The sequence below is a fragment of the Aedes albopictus genome, chromosome 3, assembly GCF_035046485.1.
Source record: "Aedes albopictus strain Foshan chromosome 3, AalbF5, whole genome shotgun sequence".
In the NCBI taxonomy this organism is placed as follows: Eukaryota; Metazoa; Arthropoda; class Insecta; order Diptera; family Culicidae; genus Aedes; species Aedes albopictus.
Window position 1 is genome coordinate 191,959,557 of NC_085138.1, and position 14,093 is coordinate 191,973,649.

General features: G+C 42.6%; 1 protein-coding gene and 1 pseudogene across 2 annotated transcripts in view; both read left to right on the plus strand.

Moving 5' to 3' along the window:
* LOC109429102 (irregular chiasm C-roughest protein) overlaps positions 1-14,093 on the plus strand; it is a 457,292-nt gene that overhangs the window by 341,614 nt on the left and 101,585 nt on the right. The window lies entirely within an intron of this gene.
* Positions 2,600-4,196, plus strand: LOC134284304 (deoxyribonuclease-2-alpha-like; annotated as a pseudogene).

The following is a 14,093-nucleotide window of genomic DNA, read 5'->3' on the forward strand; positions in this document are numbered from 1 at the left end:
ATTTTTCTCCGCCATCCGCCGTGTATGTAGAGGGCGAACTGCCGACCGAACGTCGTCGTCGTCGTTCTCGTCCTGCAAATCCGATAACATGATAACGGAAGCCCTCCTCGTCCGATTCTGGCGCATCGTGTTGAATGGAATCCCAATTGAAATTGCTCGGTTTGACTAACTACACGTGACAGCTTGAGAATTGATATTTTTATAGATGCTTGCAATTTCCTTATTCTATTCATTTTAGAACTGTTTTAACTAACGTAAAAAAGTTTGAATCATTTATGTAAGCGCAATCTTAAATAGAAGGAAACGACTGTAAAGAAAATTAAGAAAAGGTCTGATGCACCCCAAGTATTCATTTAACTACAATGCCGTAAAGAACACCAAGCCTGTGATTCATTCTTCGCTGTCACATACCATTTTTCTGCAGACCGCCAAGAGTCGTACAAATTATCCTCGAGCATCGTATTTGAAGTCCATAGAGGATAACTAGTCATATTAGCGTTTAGCCTATAGGAAGAGGATCTCCTCATATCATACCGCGGATTCAGATTCAACGAATTGCCGGGAGTCTTCCGCGTAGCCCAATGTCCGATTGGAGGATCGAGTTGAACTACAGAGCACTGACAAGATCTGCGTAACTGAATTTTGAAACTCATGGTCTCATTTTGATTGCGACAGACCTAGCCACTCCTCAAGTCAAGCACCCCCTCCTCTTTAATTCCAAGACAATATGGGCGATAGTCAGTAGTTCAAGACACTTGAAGCCAGGGTTCCTGATTTCCACTTTTTAACTTTTTTCACATTTGAAGTCAGTCAGCAGCGAACAATTGTCACTTTAGTTTGTGTGTTTGCTTGTCAGCGACGACAGCAAACTCCGGCGAACAGTAGGAAGCCACACTTGGAAATTATTCATTCTTCCACATTCGCATCGCAAGCGATCGAGCGGTGATATTGTGGATACGATTTGTTTTATGTTTTCAAAAAATGTTTATTATTTTCTTTGCTAATCTAGCATTTTAACAACAGTACACTAAAATGTAAACACTACATGCAGAAATCTCTTCTAATTATGATAATAGCCGCTCACCTGCATTCGCCATTCATTCATTCGCTTGCGATCCAAACTGCGACGAACAGCAACGAATATCCATGTCAAGCAACTTCGCATCGCTTCCCACTGGTGATGGGGTCGCTTGTTTGATCACGACAATCCGTTTGCTGAATCTATCTCGATTCATTTCAGCAAAGAGGAGTGAATATGAATGACATGAGGCGAACATACCGATCCTTGCTAAAAGCAAACCTCCGGTGACTCATGTATGACCAGCGGGCGTACCGACGAGCCCTCTTTGAGCTTACCCACTTTACCGGACTTACTAGTGTTATTATTCTAGCGGGGATTTTAGGCTTCCAGTCTCTATGGAATCATAAACGGATATTGGTACAACACAGCGTCGCCCACAGGAAGCTGTATCAAAACCACTTATGTTCCTGTCGAGTCCTTCCGTAACCGAACGGTTGCGGTGGATACCTGCACCTCGCACTGTTGCCACAGTGCCACGAAAAGCTTTTTCGTGTCCGTGATTTTGTCTAGGTTTTAAACCTCAGAGTCGCTTCAGCTGTAAGAGTCCTCACCAAAAAGGAAGATCACGGTCCAGAGGCAAAGAATGAGAAGGAAAAAAAGAGATCATATGAACAAAGCTTAAAGATTCGGGATGAGTCGTTTGGAAGACTAGTCCAAACGTATCAGACTACTTGCGACGAAAGTATAAGAACGACTGCGACAACCAGGAAAACCTGCAAACTCCCACGTGCAAATCGAAGAGTTACATTTTTGGGAGAACGCCGCCACCCCAAGTAGCACCTGCAACATCATCCAAAATGTGGCATTCTATGCTTTGGTCTAAATGAATTACACTGAAAGCACACGCAACTTTCATCTTGTCAATTGAGTTACATTTAAACTCCGAATTTCGTAAAGTTTCGGCTTTGTTTCATAGAAATCATCAAATACCTCGTGTTTGACATCGATTCGTGGAGGTGGAGCTTACATATTCCTCGCAAGTGATAAAACAATCAGTTTGCATTAAATGTGCTATGTAACAGTCATGCAACATCAAACTCTGATTTGTTTGTTCAGATTATGTTCCAAATGTGTTGCGAAAAACTTGCGCGTCTTTTCATTTTGACAGTTCTCTAACTTGTGACAAAGAAAGTGCAATGAAGTGATTATTTTTTTTTTCAGTAGCTTTTATGGTGTGTTGAACAGCAATTCTCTCACATTGCGTTTGGTGTAGTATATAAGGTGAGTAGATAATACTCCTGGTGTCCATGGTTCGAGTCTGGACAAAATCCTTTATCCATTTTCCATCATTCTTTCTCATTTAAGTTGCATAACGATTCAGAATCTGCGCTTTTTGGGTTTCAGAGAAGAAGCAATTGTGTTCTATCGGACAGTGAATAAATTTTACTAAGGTTGCTGTTACTGACTTTGAAACAAGTCGTGTTGCTTGGGACGAGTATCCATGAAATTACGTCGACCCGGAGGCCCAAACGTCAGAAGTCGGTGCCTAGTCGGTGCGCAATGTTCTGCACAAAGTGAATGTTACCAAGGCCACATGGTGCTGCGACGCTTTCTAGTAGGTCTTATCCCGTGGAACGTAAATCTCCGCAGGAAAATCCCTGCGGTCCTGGAAGAACGCTGAAACCAAAGGGTGGCAACGATTTGTTGAGGGTTTTCTACAACGATGAATCCCCAAAAGGAGAAACGGATGGTTCCAGGGGGCACACCAAAGGGATTGTCGCTACCGACGGAAACATCGGCTTTTGGATGATTCATTCGGTGCCAAAATTTCCACCGATGTTGAACGAATTCTAACACTATCCACACACCGGTAGAACCTATGGTCAAAGCTTTCTTTGCGTAAGTGTGGGCGCAGATCAGATAGACATTAGGGGCTGTCCATAAACCACGTGGTCATGAGAGGGGGGGGGGGGGGGGGGGGTTCGGCCAATGACCATTTTGTATGGACGAATAAAAAATTTAGTATGGACTAATGATCACCCGGGGGGGGGGGGGGGGGTGGGGGTTGAGATGTCCCTAAAAAATGACCACGTGGTTTATGGACAGCCCCTTATTGGACAACAGTTAGCCATGAACGAACCACATGTTTACTCGTTTCACATTCTGGAAGCATTGAAAGAACGTTTCCCGAAGTTACTTCACGCAACAGAGATGAAGCCAATCAAAAAGCCACCGTTCTGGAGCGCTGCCAATTTGAAATCCATTGGTGGAACAAAGTTCCATTCCTTCGCCAAAAGTCGTCAGTTCAAGAAGGAGCTCTATTCGGACTTCATAGCAACCTCGTTGCAAGTGGATCTACTGGTGGAAACTTGGCGGCAGGGAACCTACCGAGCGATTGCACGACCTCCCAGTGGAAGGTAATGATCGTGAAGGAGGTACGGGTGACCGAACAGTATCAGTTTGCAACGCTGAAAGATCACTCCAAGTGGGCGGTATCGGTGCCGGGAGATCGAGATTTTATCTCTGTTGGGGACATCAATCGACAAGAGCATCAGAAGGCCAGAGGGGGTGAAAGTGTCTGCAGTCAGCTGGACGGTATTGTTCAGACCTATCGAGTGATGGTGGAAAACGTTGAAGCTTCACCGAAGAGTGTGAATTGAAAGTATTATTAGGGTAAAAGAGTATAATACGCCCCTCTTTATTTTCTAGCGATTCCAACGCTTTTCGCATGCGTGATCGATTAAAAGTATTAAATATTGCAGAATAATTGCTATCAAGCTGATCCGTTAGTTGATTGGTACAGTACAGGTCACCACCCGCAGTCCCTCAGACCACGTGGACAGTCATCTACAGCAGACCCATACCAGGTGGTTGGAGGCCGCAACAGACTAGAGATGGGCAATCAGATCCGGACCCGTTGAAAAGATCCGAATCCGTGCAGTGAGTGAGCGAACCGTGGTTCTTTTCCAGAGAGAGCCAGATCACCGGGATCACCCGTCCGCGTGCCTCTGTACGAAAGACCCGAGAAAAGAACCGTTCGCTACTCTTTGCTTCGCTCTCTGGATTGCTTGCAGCTCATTCTCTCAGCCACAGCACACGACACTCACTCTCGCGTTTTTGGGCGTGTTTGGGTTGTTCGGAAAATCCATGAGTCACTAGTCAAGTGGGCTATTCACCTTCACATCACCTACAAAGCTTACTTATGTCAGGGTCTTGTCAATTCCAAGATTCGTGCCACAGTTCGAAACACCTGAAACAAGCCTGCGGTGGGTGGGTCGGAAGTGCTTTCACATAACCTCAGGAGTCCCGCAAGGTTCCATCCTGGATCCGGTGTTATGGAATGTCATGTACGACGAGGTGTTGAGGTTAGAGTACCCGAGTGGTGATTGTCGGATTTGCCGACGACATTACGCTTGAAGTCTACGGTGAAACGATCGAGGAGGTAAAGTTGACTACCAACCACTCGATCAAGGTTGTGGAGGCGTGGATGCGGTCCAGGAAACTGGAGCTGGCTCACCGCAAGACAGAGGTGACGGTTGTTAACAACCTGAAGTCGGAGCAGCAGACGGAGATCAGTGTAGGAGACTGTACTATCCTGTCAAAGCGCTCCGTCAAACACTTGGGCGTGATGATCGACGATAAGCTTACCTTCGGTAGCCACGTCGATTATGCCTGTAAAAGAGCCTCCACAGCTATTGCGGCACTGTCCCGGATGATGTCCAATAGCTCTGCGGTGTACGCCAGTAAGCGCAAGCTTCTGGCTAGTGTTGCTACATCCATACTTAGGTATGGCGGCCCGGCGTGGGGCACCGCGCTAAGTACTAAATGCTACCGACGGAAGCTGGAAAGTACTTACAGGCTTATGTGCCTGAGGGTTGCAAGCGCGTACCGTACCGTGTCACACGACGCTCTCTGCGTCATTACTGGTATGGTGCCTATCAGCATTCTTATCAGTGAGGACATGGAGTGCTTCGAAATGCGCGGCACAAGAGGCATACGCAGGACTGCCAGGATGGCCTCTATGGTCAAATGGCAGCACGCGTGGGACAGCTCCACCAAAGGAAGGTGGACCCATAGGTTGATACCGAGGGTAGATAGTTGGATTAATAGGCGCCATGGGGAAGTTACATTCCACCTGACACAGGTCCTTACAGGTCATGGTTGCTTCCGACAGTATCTACACCGTTTCGGGCATGCGGATTCTCCCGAATGCCCAGTGTGCAATGGTTTAGAGGAAACGGCGGAACACGTTTTGTTCGTGTGCCCGCGTTTTCGCACAATGCGTGACCGCATGCTCGCCACATGCGGGGAGGACACAAACCCGGACAACTTGGTCCAGATGATGTGTAGGGATGAGTTTGACTGGAATGCCGTTCTAAAGGCTATCACCCACATCGTCCTGGAGCTACAGAGAGATAGCGCGTGGACTTAGAGAATTATTAGTTCGATGCGATGCAAAAGATGGTCCTGGGGTTCGGATCCTGTTTCGTAGGTCATACCAGATCCCTGCGGTCGAAATCGACCCTTACAGCGATTAGGTGCCCGCGGTTACGCGGAACACCCTGGTAACGTTGCTGTCGTGGCGTCAATCCTGGATTGGATCCGAGCCCGCGGTTGGAAAGGAGTCTCCGGTAAGGGCCGGGGCAGGTGGAAGCCCTACTGTCAGCAACCTTCTGGTGCATCTGATAGGGTCTGAAGAGTAATACCCTTGCCTTCAGCAGGTCTAATCATGTTGCACGTCAGCATAAGCTCCTGATGCTTGCAAAACAGTTGGGCACGGGCGGTGGTTGACCCTGCCCGCCTTCCGAGGACAAAAGGGAAATTGGCTAAGTGCCAGCATGGATTCTCCAAAGCAAGTCATCGATGTTCGTTGCTGCAGGCTACGAAGTTATCCTTGAGGACGCGATGTACACTAGCCCTTTTCTGAATCAATGCCTGCTTGGTGTTTCCAGAGAGACGTAGTGTTTGGCGACTATGGGAATGTGTTTAGTGGATCGAGGAGAGAGTAGTCCTGGCTTTTACTTTTGTTATAGAAAATGGCCTTACCCCCTAACTACCTGGACCTTCCTGTTCAGGTGTCTGTTGAGCAGATCCTTCCCCATGGTTTGGAAGGGAAAAAAAAGTTGAAGCCTTGTTTCGTCGTTCAGTTCCCTACCGATCATTCACCTCTGCATATCGTCTGATCCTCTCTCTGTTCACACCATGGATAGTTTAACACAGCTCATGCAGAGTTACGTGATCATTAAGTACATCGCTATATAGATATGTAAGTGCTTTCGAAGGAATTGCTAGAAACAGGCTAAGGACCTTAGTGGCCCTTCCAGCCTTCGTTGGCCATTATCTATATGAACGAATGTCTATAACGATCAACCAAAAAAGAAAACCAGCAGCTATTTCTAAGCAATGTCATATTTTCCCAGACACCTTTCACTTGGTTCTTCTAATGGCACACCTCAATCTTCGGCCATCCTTAACAACCCCTGGTGAAAATCCTCAAACAATAACCCCACCAGGACAGTTCTAACAAATTGGTGCAATCAAAGTCATAAAACCAGAATAGCGCTTACTCGTGGGCACACACCGCTTCTTGGTTTTCCGACCACCGACCACCGCGTCCAAGCTAATTGAAGGCCACAACGTGCAAATGACAGCCAGTTCTGTGCCACAATATATCCGTCAGTTCAGTCAGTGAGTGTGGAGTTATTATGGTGAAGTGTTTCAAGCGAAGAAAAACTTTTATATTCGTTTTCTTTCTGTTGGCACCCAGTGGCATCGTTCGCCAGCCAAAGTGGATGACCAGTCGGAGGCAGGCGAGATTTACCCAGTAGAACAATACACATATACTAGGGGCATAGACAACCAGATGTTATGCTGTTAAGTTGGTTATAATGCGCACATTCCAACGGTCGATGTGAAATCTCTGGTTAACTAGTGGATGAGATTTTGGGCTGTAAATCCAATCCAAGTCGAGGATCATTCTGGTAAACTTTCTTGACTTCTAAGCCATAGTGTATAATTACACTTACCGCACAATTCGGTACTATACATGGCTGTCGACAGGTTGTTATGGCTTCAATTTGCTCAATTCCTCAAAGTTACGTCTGACTGTCTCCACCGACATCAACTTTGGCCAGCCATTTGCCCAGACGAGAATATCCCCCATGAACATCAGTGGCAGCTTTATTTATGATGACGATTAAGGAAACATTTCATTCCACTTAAACCGTATTCACAGCGTATATGTGTGAGCTTTATTTTTCCCCTCGGACACTGAAGCTGGAAGCCAAAAGGCCCTTTCCAGACCGGGACCTAAATGACGGACGCACAGATGGGAACACAAAACTTGTCCACAGTAAACACCGAAGTCCGTCCGAGTCGAGATTCTTTCAGTTCAGTCACAGTGTGGCAGTATCTTCACCATCGCTCGGTTTGGTTCAGCTCTTGTGTGCATGTGTGTGGGATATGCGGAAATAAAATATGGTGGGAAATTTGTTTAGATTTTTGTTGCTATCTCTAATTCGGCACATTCATCAAAGCCAGCACCATGGAAAAGGATAAAACTTGAACAACGTGAGAAATGGTTCAGTACAATGGGCGACCTCTATCGGGTGCCGGACAAGAATCACGAAAATATATTGTTCTATTTTCAGCTTCTTGATACGGATGGGTTAAAACTTAATTCCAGTTGAGCATCCGATGGGATTTATGTTCGAAGTCCCATTGTATCCGAGGGGCGGATTTAGCCTGATGAAGGTTAAAGACTACAGCCGACAATGACGGCATATGTGTTTGTTTGCGATCCGTATATAAATTTACTTTTATTTCCGGCAGTTATAGAATATATGCGGAAATTGAGATATTACAAGAAAACATTTATTACACTCAGATCCATAATAGTATCAACTAACTAAACGTTCACCAGAACATAGCCTATTTTATTGGAAGTTTCACCACTTATGTGTAGCCAGCAGGGAATGAAATTATCAGCAAATTGAGACGAAAAACGCTTTTTTTCGAGCAACCGATTTTTTTCCGTTTTTACTTTTCCTGTGAGAAATGTTTATCGGTCGTTGCTATTTGTCCCCGATCAAAGATAGCCGAAAACTGGAAATCGCTCTTTTCATTTTCGGTATCCAACTTTATCGCCTGCAAAGTTATCGCGATAATTATCAAAAGGCAATTAACAAAAATTTGCCGCTAACGGGATTCGAACCTAGACCCTCCACAAAAATGTGTATTAGCGCGCGCCATAACCACACGACCACACAAGCTGCTAGAGAAGGGTAGGAAATTTTATACATAAAAGCTACAGTCGGTGACGACGCCACTACGGAAAGGCGAACAAAGAGCAGAAAGCAAACCAGTCAACTTTTCATTGCTGATGATAAACGATTTTCGGCGCTGTGGAACGAGCGAAAACACATTCTCGGGAGAAACCCGGGTCGGAATTTATCGCACGTCTTTTTTCGCCGATAATGCGTGTGAGAGAGTTTTCTACAATCGCGATCGTGATCGATAATTTCATTCCCTGGTAGCCAGAAGCCAGATGCAACGTTTTTCTGAAATGACGGTTGAATATTGAATCTGATACATTATGTCATACGTCTAATCTCACCTCGTCTCTAAAAATTACATTCAAGTCAAGTGTAATTCCAAGGTTTTATTTTAAACCACCATAAATTCTTCAAATTTTGATATAAAATATGTAATGCCATGCTCATGCATGATTTTCCCGCCCCATGTGTAATCTCGAATACTTTCCAGCATTCCCTTCCGTTTAGCGTTGCTCTGCCACTTCGAATCAGTACATACATACTATTCCCGCTCGACTGTATTCGCACTAGATCGCATGATACATTATTCAATACAAGCCTAACGAAAGCCTTAATGTAGTCATAGTGGTCCTGACGAGCCAGCGTGTGTGCATATTTCGGATGAGCAAGAGTGTGTCTGAAAGCACTCACTCACGGAGAGCACCGGCTAAATTAAGGCGATGGCAGCACGACGTTGCTGTCTGCCGAAAAAAAAATCGAGAGCCGACACATTCGTGGAAATGCCTCCCCGTACCGAGATTTGGTGCTTTTGTTCCGTTTTGGGCCATTTTCCGAAGGTATTACTACACAAAATTATGTTGCCAGTCAGGGAGCAAGAAGCAAGAAAAACAGCATCCCCGCGCTCACGACGACTGACTGCTCGACAAGTGCTTGTGGGGCTCAGCGTCCTAAGGGTCGAGATACAGGCTGCCTCGTCGCAGCCGGCCGGGGTTGGAAATCCCTTTCAAAGGACTTGTTCTTTACTTGAGTCAACACGACCGGCAAAGCCGACGTGCATAACAAGGACCTCATTTTTATTTAAAATTTATTCATCGGCACGTGATCGAACAAGAGCCGACTGATGTAAAATCGCTATCTGGTAGCGGAATTACAACAGCAAATCGCCCAACTTTTCGTTTGATTTTTGTGCTCTTTAAAGAGATACAATACAGATGCCGGCGCGCCGGCGTTATATAACATTTCACTGATTTGCGTAGGCTCAGTGTACCAGTTATGGCTACAGTACCTCAAATTCGCCATAGTTGTTTTTCATGCAAATCAACAAGAAAAAAATCGTGAACAACAGCTCACGTTCACAAAAGATGGTTGCAATCATTCAAACTTTACAATTTGCTCAAATTATGATAGAAATAAATAATTTTCCTTAACTTTTCGGCTTCCTTGCACTCTATTTCGCCATAGTGTACCAGTTATGGCTAATTCCATAAGGAATGCATGTAAATAGTGCGAAGTGTAACCCAAATTAACAAATGTGTCCATAACTGGTACAGGGTTCCTATCATTGGCACACGCCGTAATAAATACTAAAAGTAGTTTTGACTCCGTTTCTATATTTTTCCTGTAAAGTGTGCTAGCTCAGCTATCTTTTAACATATTGGTGACATTCGTTGGTCTCCTTGTTATTTTTCCTTAGGTAGTGCCATAATTGGTACAGGCACCCGATACGCAATACGATGATATTGAATATATGTAATAACATTATAATCTAAAAGCATTAATTAGCCAACCCTACTGCAGTCACGCTGCTGTATTTTGTACAATATGTTAAAAAAGCTCACGTGGTGCTTGTAGCAAGTTCTCCAGAAATTCTTGAAATAATTAAAAAACAAATCAGGTGTTCCTAGAGAAGTTCTTGCGTACAACCCTGGAAAAATGATTGAAGGATTTCTGAAATTTCCGAAGAATCTCCTGAATGAATTTTTGAACAGAACCTGAGAGGAATTTCTGAAGAAATCATTTGAGGAATTCCTGGAACAATCCCTGGAAGACTTCCTGGATGAATCCCTGAAGTAATTCCTACAGGTATGCCTGTAGGAGGCTTTGTGGAATCCCTGTAGAAATTCCCAAAAAAAAAAAAAAAAAAAACTAAAACTAATTAATCGTTTGACATATCGATGAAATTCGTCGTTCTTCTTCTTATTTTTGTGGAAATAGTTTTACTTAAGTAGTGTTCCCAAGTAACACACATGTTATATAAAAGTTACGACAGCGCAAGTTTTGGTTGTATTGAAGTTTATTTTACGTTATTTCAACACAATGTTAGAATTACGTAAAATAAACTTCTATACAACCAAATCTTGCGCTGTCGTAACTCTATTATAACATGTGTGTTGCTTGGGTTATAACTGGTATACGTACCCTAGATATCCTTCATTTATTATGAAAGCAATTAAGTCTTTGCCTTTCTCGTACACTGAAGGACTGGTAAAATTATCCACTCCAAAAATGACTTTTTGATAGTAAGTCCGGAGGGCACTTGCGTGCGCAGCCTTTTCTTTTTTCTCGCTCGTTCATTTTGTTGAACGCAAGAAAGAGCGAGATAAAAGAGGGGGCAAAGTGCCCCATCTATTATCTTTTTCTTTCGCGTGTTTGTTTACGAGAGTGAGTGAGAAAAAAGATAAAACTGCGCACGCTAGAGCCGGAGGGTCGAGTCACATATACCAATCAAATCAGCTCGACGAATTGAGGTAATGTCTGTGTCTGTGAGTATGTGTGTGCACAAAAAAATAACACATCACTTTTTCATTCGACGCGAAATCTGAGCCCAATGTTTCTAAATGAAAATGGTTCGGATCGGTCCAGCCGCCCCATTCTGCTAATATTCTTTTGGTTATTTCTTCAACATTTCCAGCTACACGCAAAAAAACCGTTCCGATATACGTGCACTCCCAATCACGGCAACGGGAACAAACGTAAACTATGCATAGCAACCATAACAACATTAAAAAATGTACACCGTAAACTAGATTTCACGTTTTCTTGAACGCCCATACTGACAGCTGGAACTAGTTCCAGTTCACGGTGTATATTTGCTTGTTCTCATATTTGCGTTTGTTTGTTCACGTTTATCAGAACGGTTTTCTGAGCGTGATATGATTCCTTTATGGATTTCTACAAAAAATCCTCTAGATTGTTTCCTTGAAATTTACCCAATAATTCCCGATGAACCTGGGTGTGTCAGTGGAATACCAGTAAGTAAAAGAAATCAATTTCTGTTGAAAATGCACTTGAGACTCTTTCAGGAATTTTTGAATTATTCAGACATTTTTGGTGAAATCCACCAGAAAGTTTTGCTGGGAATCTTCAGGCAATTCCTGCTGGATATCTCCCAGGAATACCTGGAGGACACCTAAGAACAATGACTGAAGAAATTCTAACTATAAATGGTTGAGATATCTCAATAAGAATTCCTCATGAAATTTTAGTAGAAATATCAGAAAGAATCCTAGCAGGAATTTGTGCTGGTATATCAAGAGAAATTTCTATAGAATTCCTTGGAAAAATCACAAGAAGTGTTTCTCTAAGAATCCTTGAAGGAATCACAGAACGAAAATGTATAGGAATCTTTGGAGAAACCTCTAGAGTCTAGAGCAATCTCAGCACGAACTTCTAGAAAAATACTATCAGACATTTGTGGAGGAGTTCCAAGAGATTTTTTCAAAGATTTTTTCTGAGATTCCTCGGAGAGTCCTTTCAGAAAATTCTCTACAAAATCCTCTACGAATGCCCACTGAGATTTCAGCGAACGTTCTTTCTGTGATTTTTTCAGGTAATTTTTAAAATGTTTCTCCACAAATTCCTGTTAGAATTTCCTCAAGAATTCCTGCCGGGTTTCCTGCAAAAATTATGTATGTGGTATTCTTGCTGGGATTCATCTTGCAATCCCTGCTGTAACAACTCTATGGATATTTCCAGAAATTCACCCCGTGATTTTTTCTCAGAGATTCCTTCAGAATTCTTCTAGGAATCCTTTGCTTGAGAAATCCCAGAAATGCTTGAGAAATCCCAGAAATTCCTGAAGGAGCCCTAGCAAGAATTTCTAATGGTAATTCTCACGGAAGTATTCCTCGTTGAATGCCTAAAGAAAAACCCCAAAGGAATCATCTGATGTATTTCTGAAGGAATCTTTGGAAAAAAAAATCTGGAGGATTCCATGCAGGTATTTGATGGGAAGCCCAGAAAAAATATCCTGGAGAATTCCTACCATAAATGTCTAGAGGAATTCCTGTAGCAGTCTTCATTCTTGTAAAAAACTCTGGAGGAACCACAGAAACAATTTTAGGAGCAATCCATCGGAGAAATCCCATGAGGTGTCTTTGATTTGTCTTTGATTTTTGAGAGCAATCTCTGAAGGCGTTTAGAAAAAAAAATCCCTGGGGGAAGAACAATAAATCTCTGGAGAAATTTCTGAAGGAACTTCAGGTGAACTTTCTGGAGCAATCCCAGGAGAAGTTCCTGAAGGAATCCTTCAAGGTAATTCTTTAGCAATCCCAGCAGGAATTTCTGGAGAATCCTATCAGGCATTTTCGAAGGCATTCATAGAAAAAAACCTTTTGGTATTCCCAGACAAATTCCTGATGGGATTCCTCCAAAAATTTATGTTGGAATTGTTTCTGAGATTTTCTGAAGTATGTATATCTACACATATTCTTTCAGTGATTCCTCCCAGGAGTCTTCCAGAGATTTCTCTATTAATTGAGAATTCCTATAGAAATCTCCCTTGTGATTCTTTTTGAGATTCTTCCAAGGTTAATATTAGGAATGTGCCTTAGAGTATCAGCAGATATTTCTACTAGGATTTCTTCAGGAATTATTATTTCAAATATTTTCAGCTGAGATCTCTCCAGTAATTTTTCATGGAAGTCCTTCAAGAATTTCTGCAGAATTTCCCGCAGGAATTTTTTGGGAATGTTTTGATTCTACCAGAATTTTTTGAATAAATTCCAGGAGATTTCCTGGAATCTCTAGTTCAGTGTTTCTCAAACTATGGGTTTGCGACCCACTGGTGGGTCGCGGGCCGATTTTTGGTGGGTCGCGAAGTCTTTATTAACTAATGTCGAATGTTATTGCTAGCCATTTTCTAATTTTCAAATATTCCCTTGGAGAATCGATTTTTAGAAGAATTATTTCTAGAATTTCGGTTTCTCCTTTTCTATTCAAAATTTTGTGTTATGAGTCTTGTCTGGAGTATATTGAATATTGAAATTACTGTCTGTGTTCTGAAATCGATTCTGAAACTATGAGCTTTCAATCAGAAGTTTTTTAGATTATAGTGAAATTTTGAATTTTATCTGCATTCTGAAAAAAAGAGTTTAAGTTCTTGCTTGCCGTTAGCATTTTCTGTTAGACTTTCACGCCAATTTCAGCAGTTAAAATATCTAAAAATTCAGAAATATCAAAAATCAGTCAAAAAATACCAAACTTTGACAAGAAATCTTACCTTTGCCGACCTTAAGTAAAGCTAAACTTCTGTGAAATTCAGCTGAATGACGATAATCTGAACTTTAACGGAACAACTGAAAAGTGATTTCATTAATAAATAAAACAAGTGTGTATGAAGGATATTATTAAAAATTTGAAGAGGACTCATCTAACCATCCAGCAGTGCTATATTTCTAAAAACTACTTGATGTTCACTCACTCGCTGTGAATATCTATATAGCATTTTCAACTGATATTTAATTTTAAAGTAGATTTTAAAGTTCTGGAGATATATAAAATTACCATTGTATCTGGAG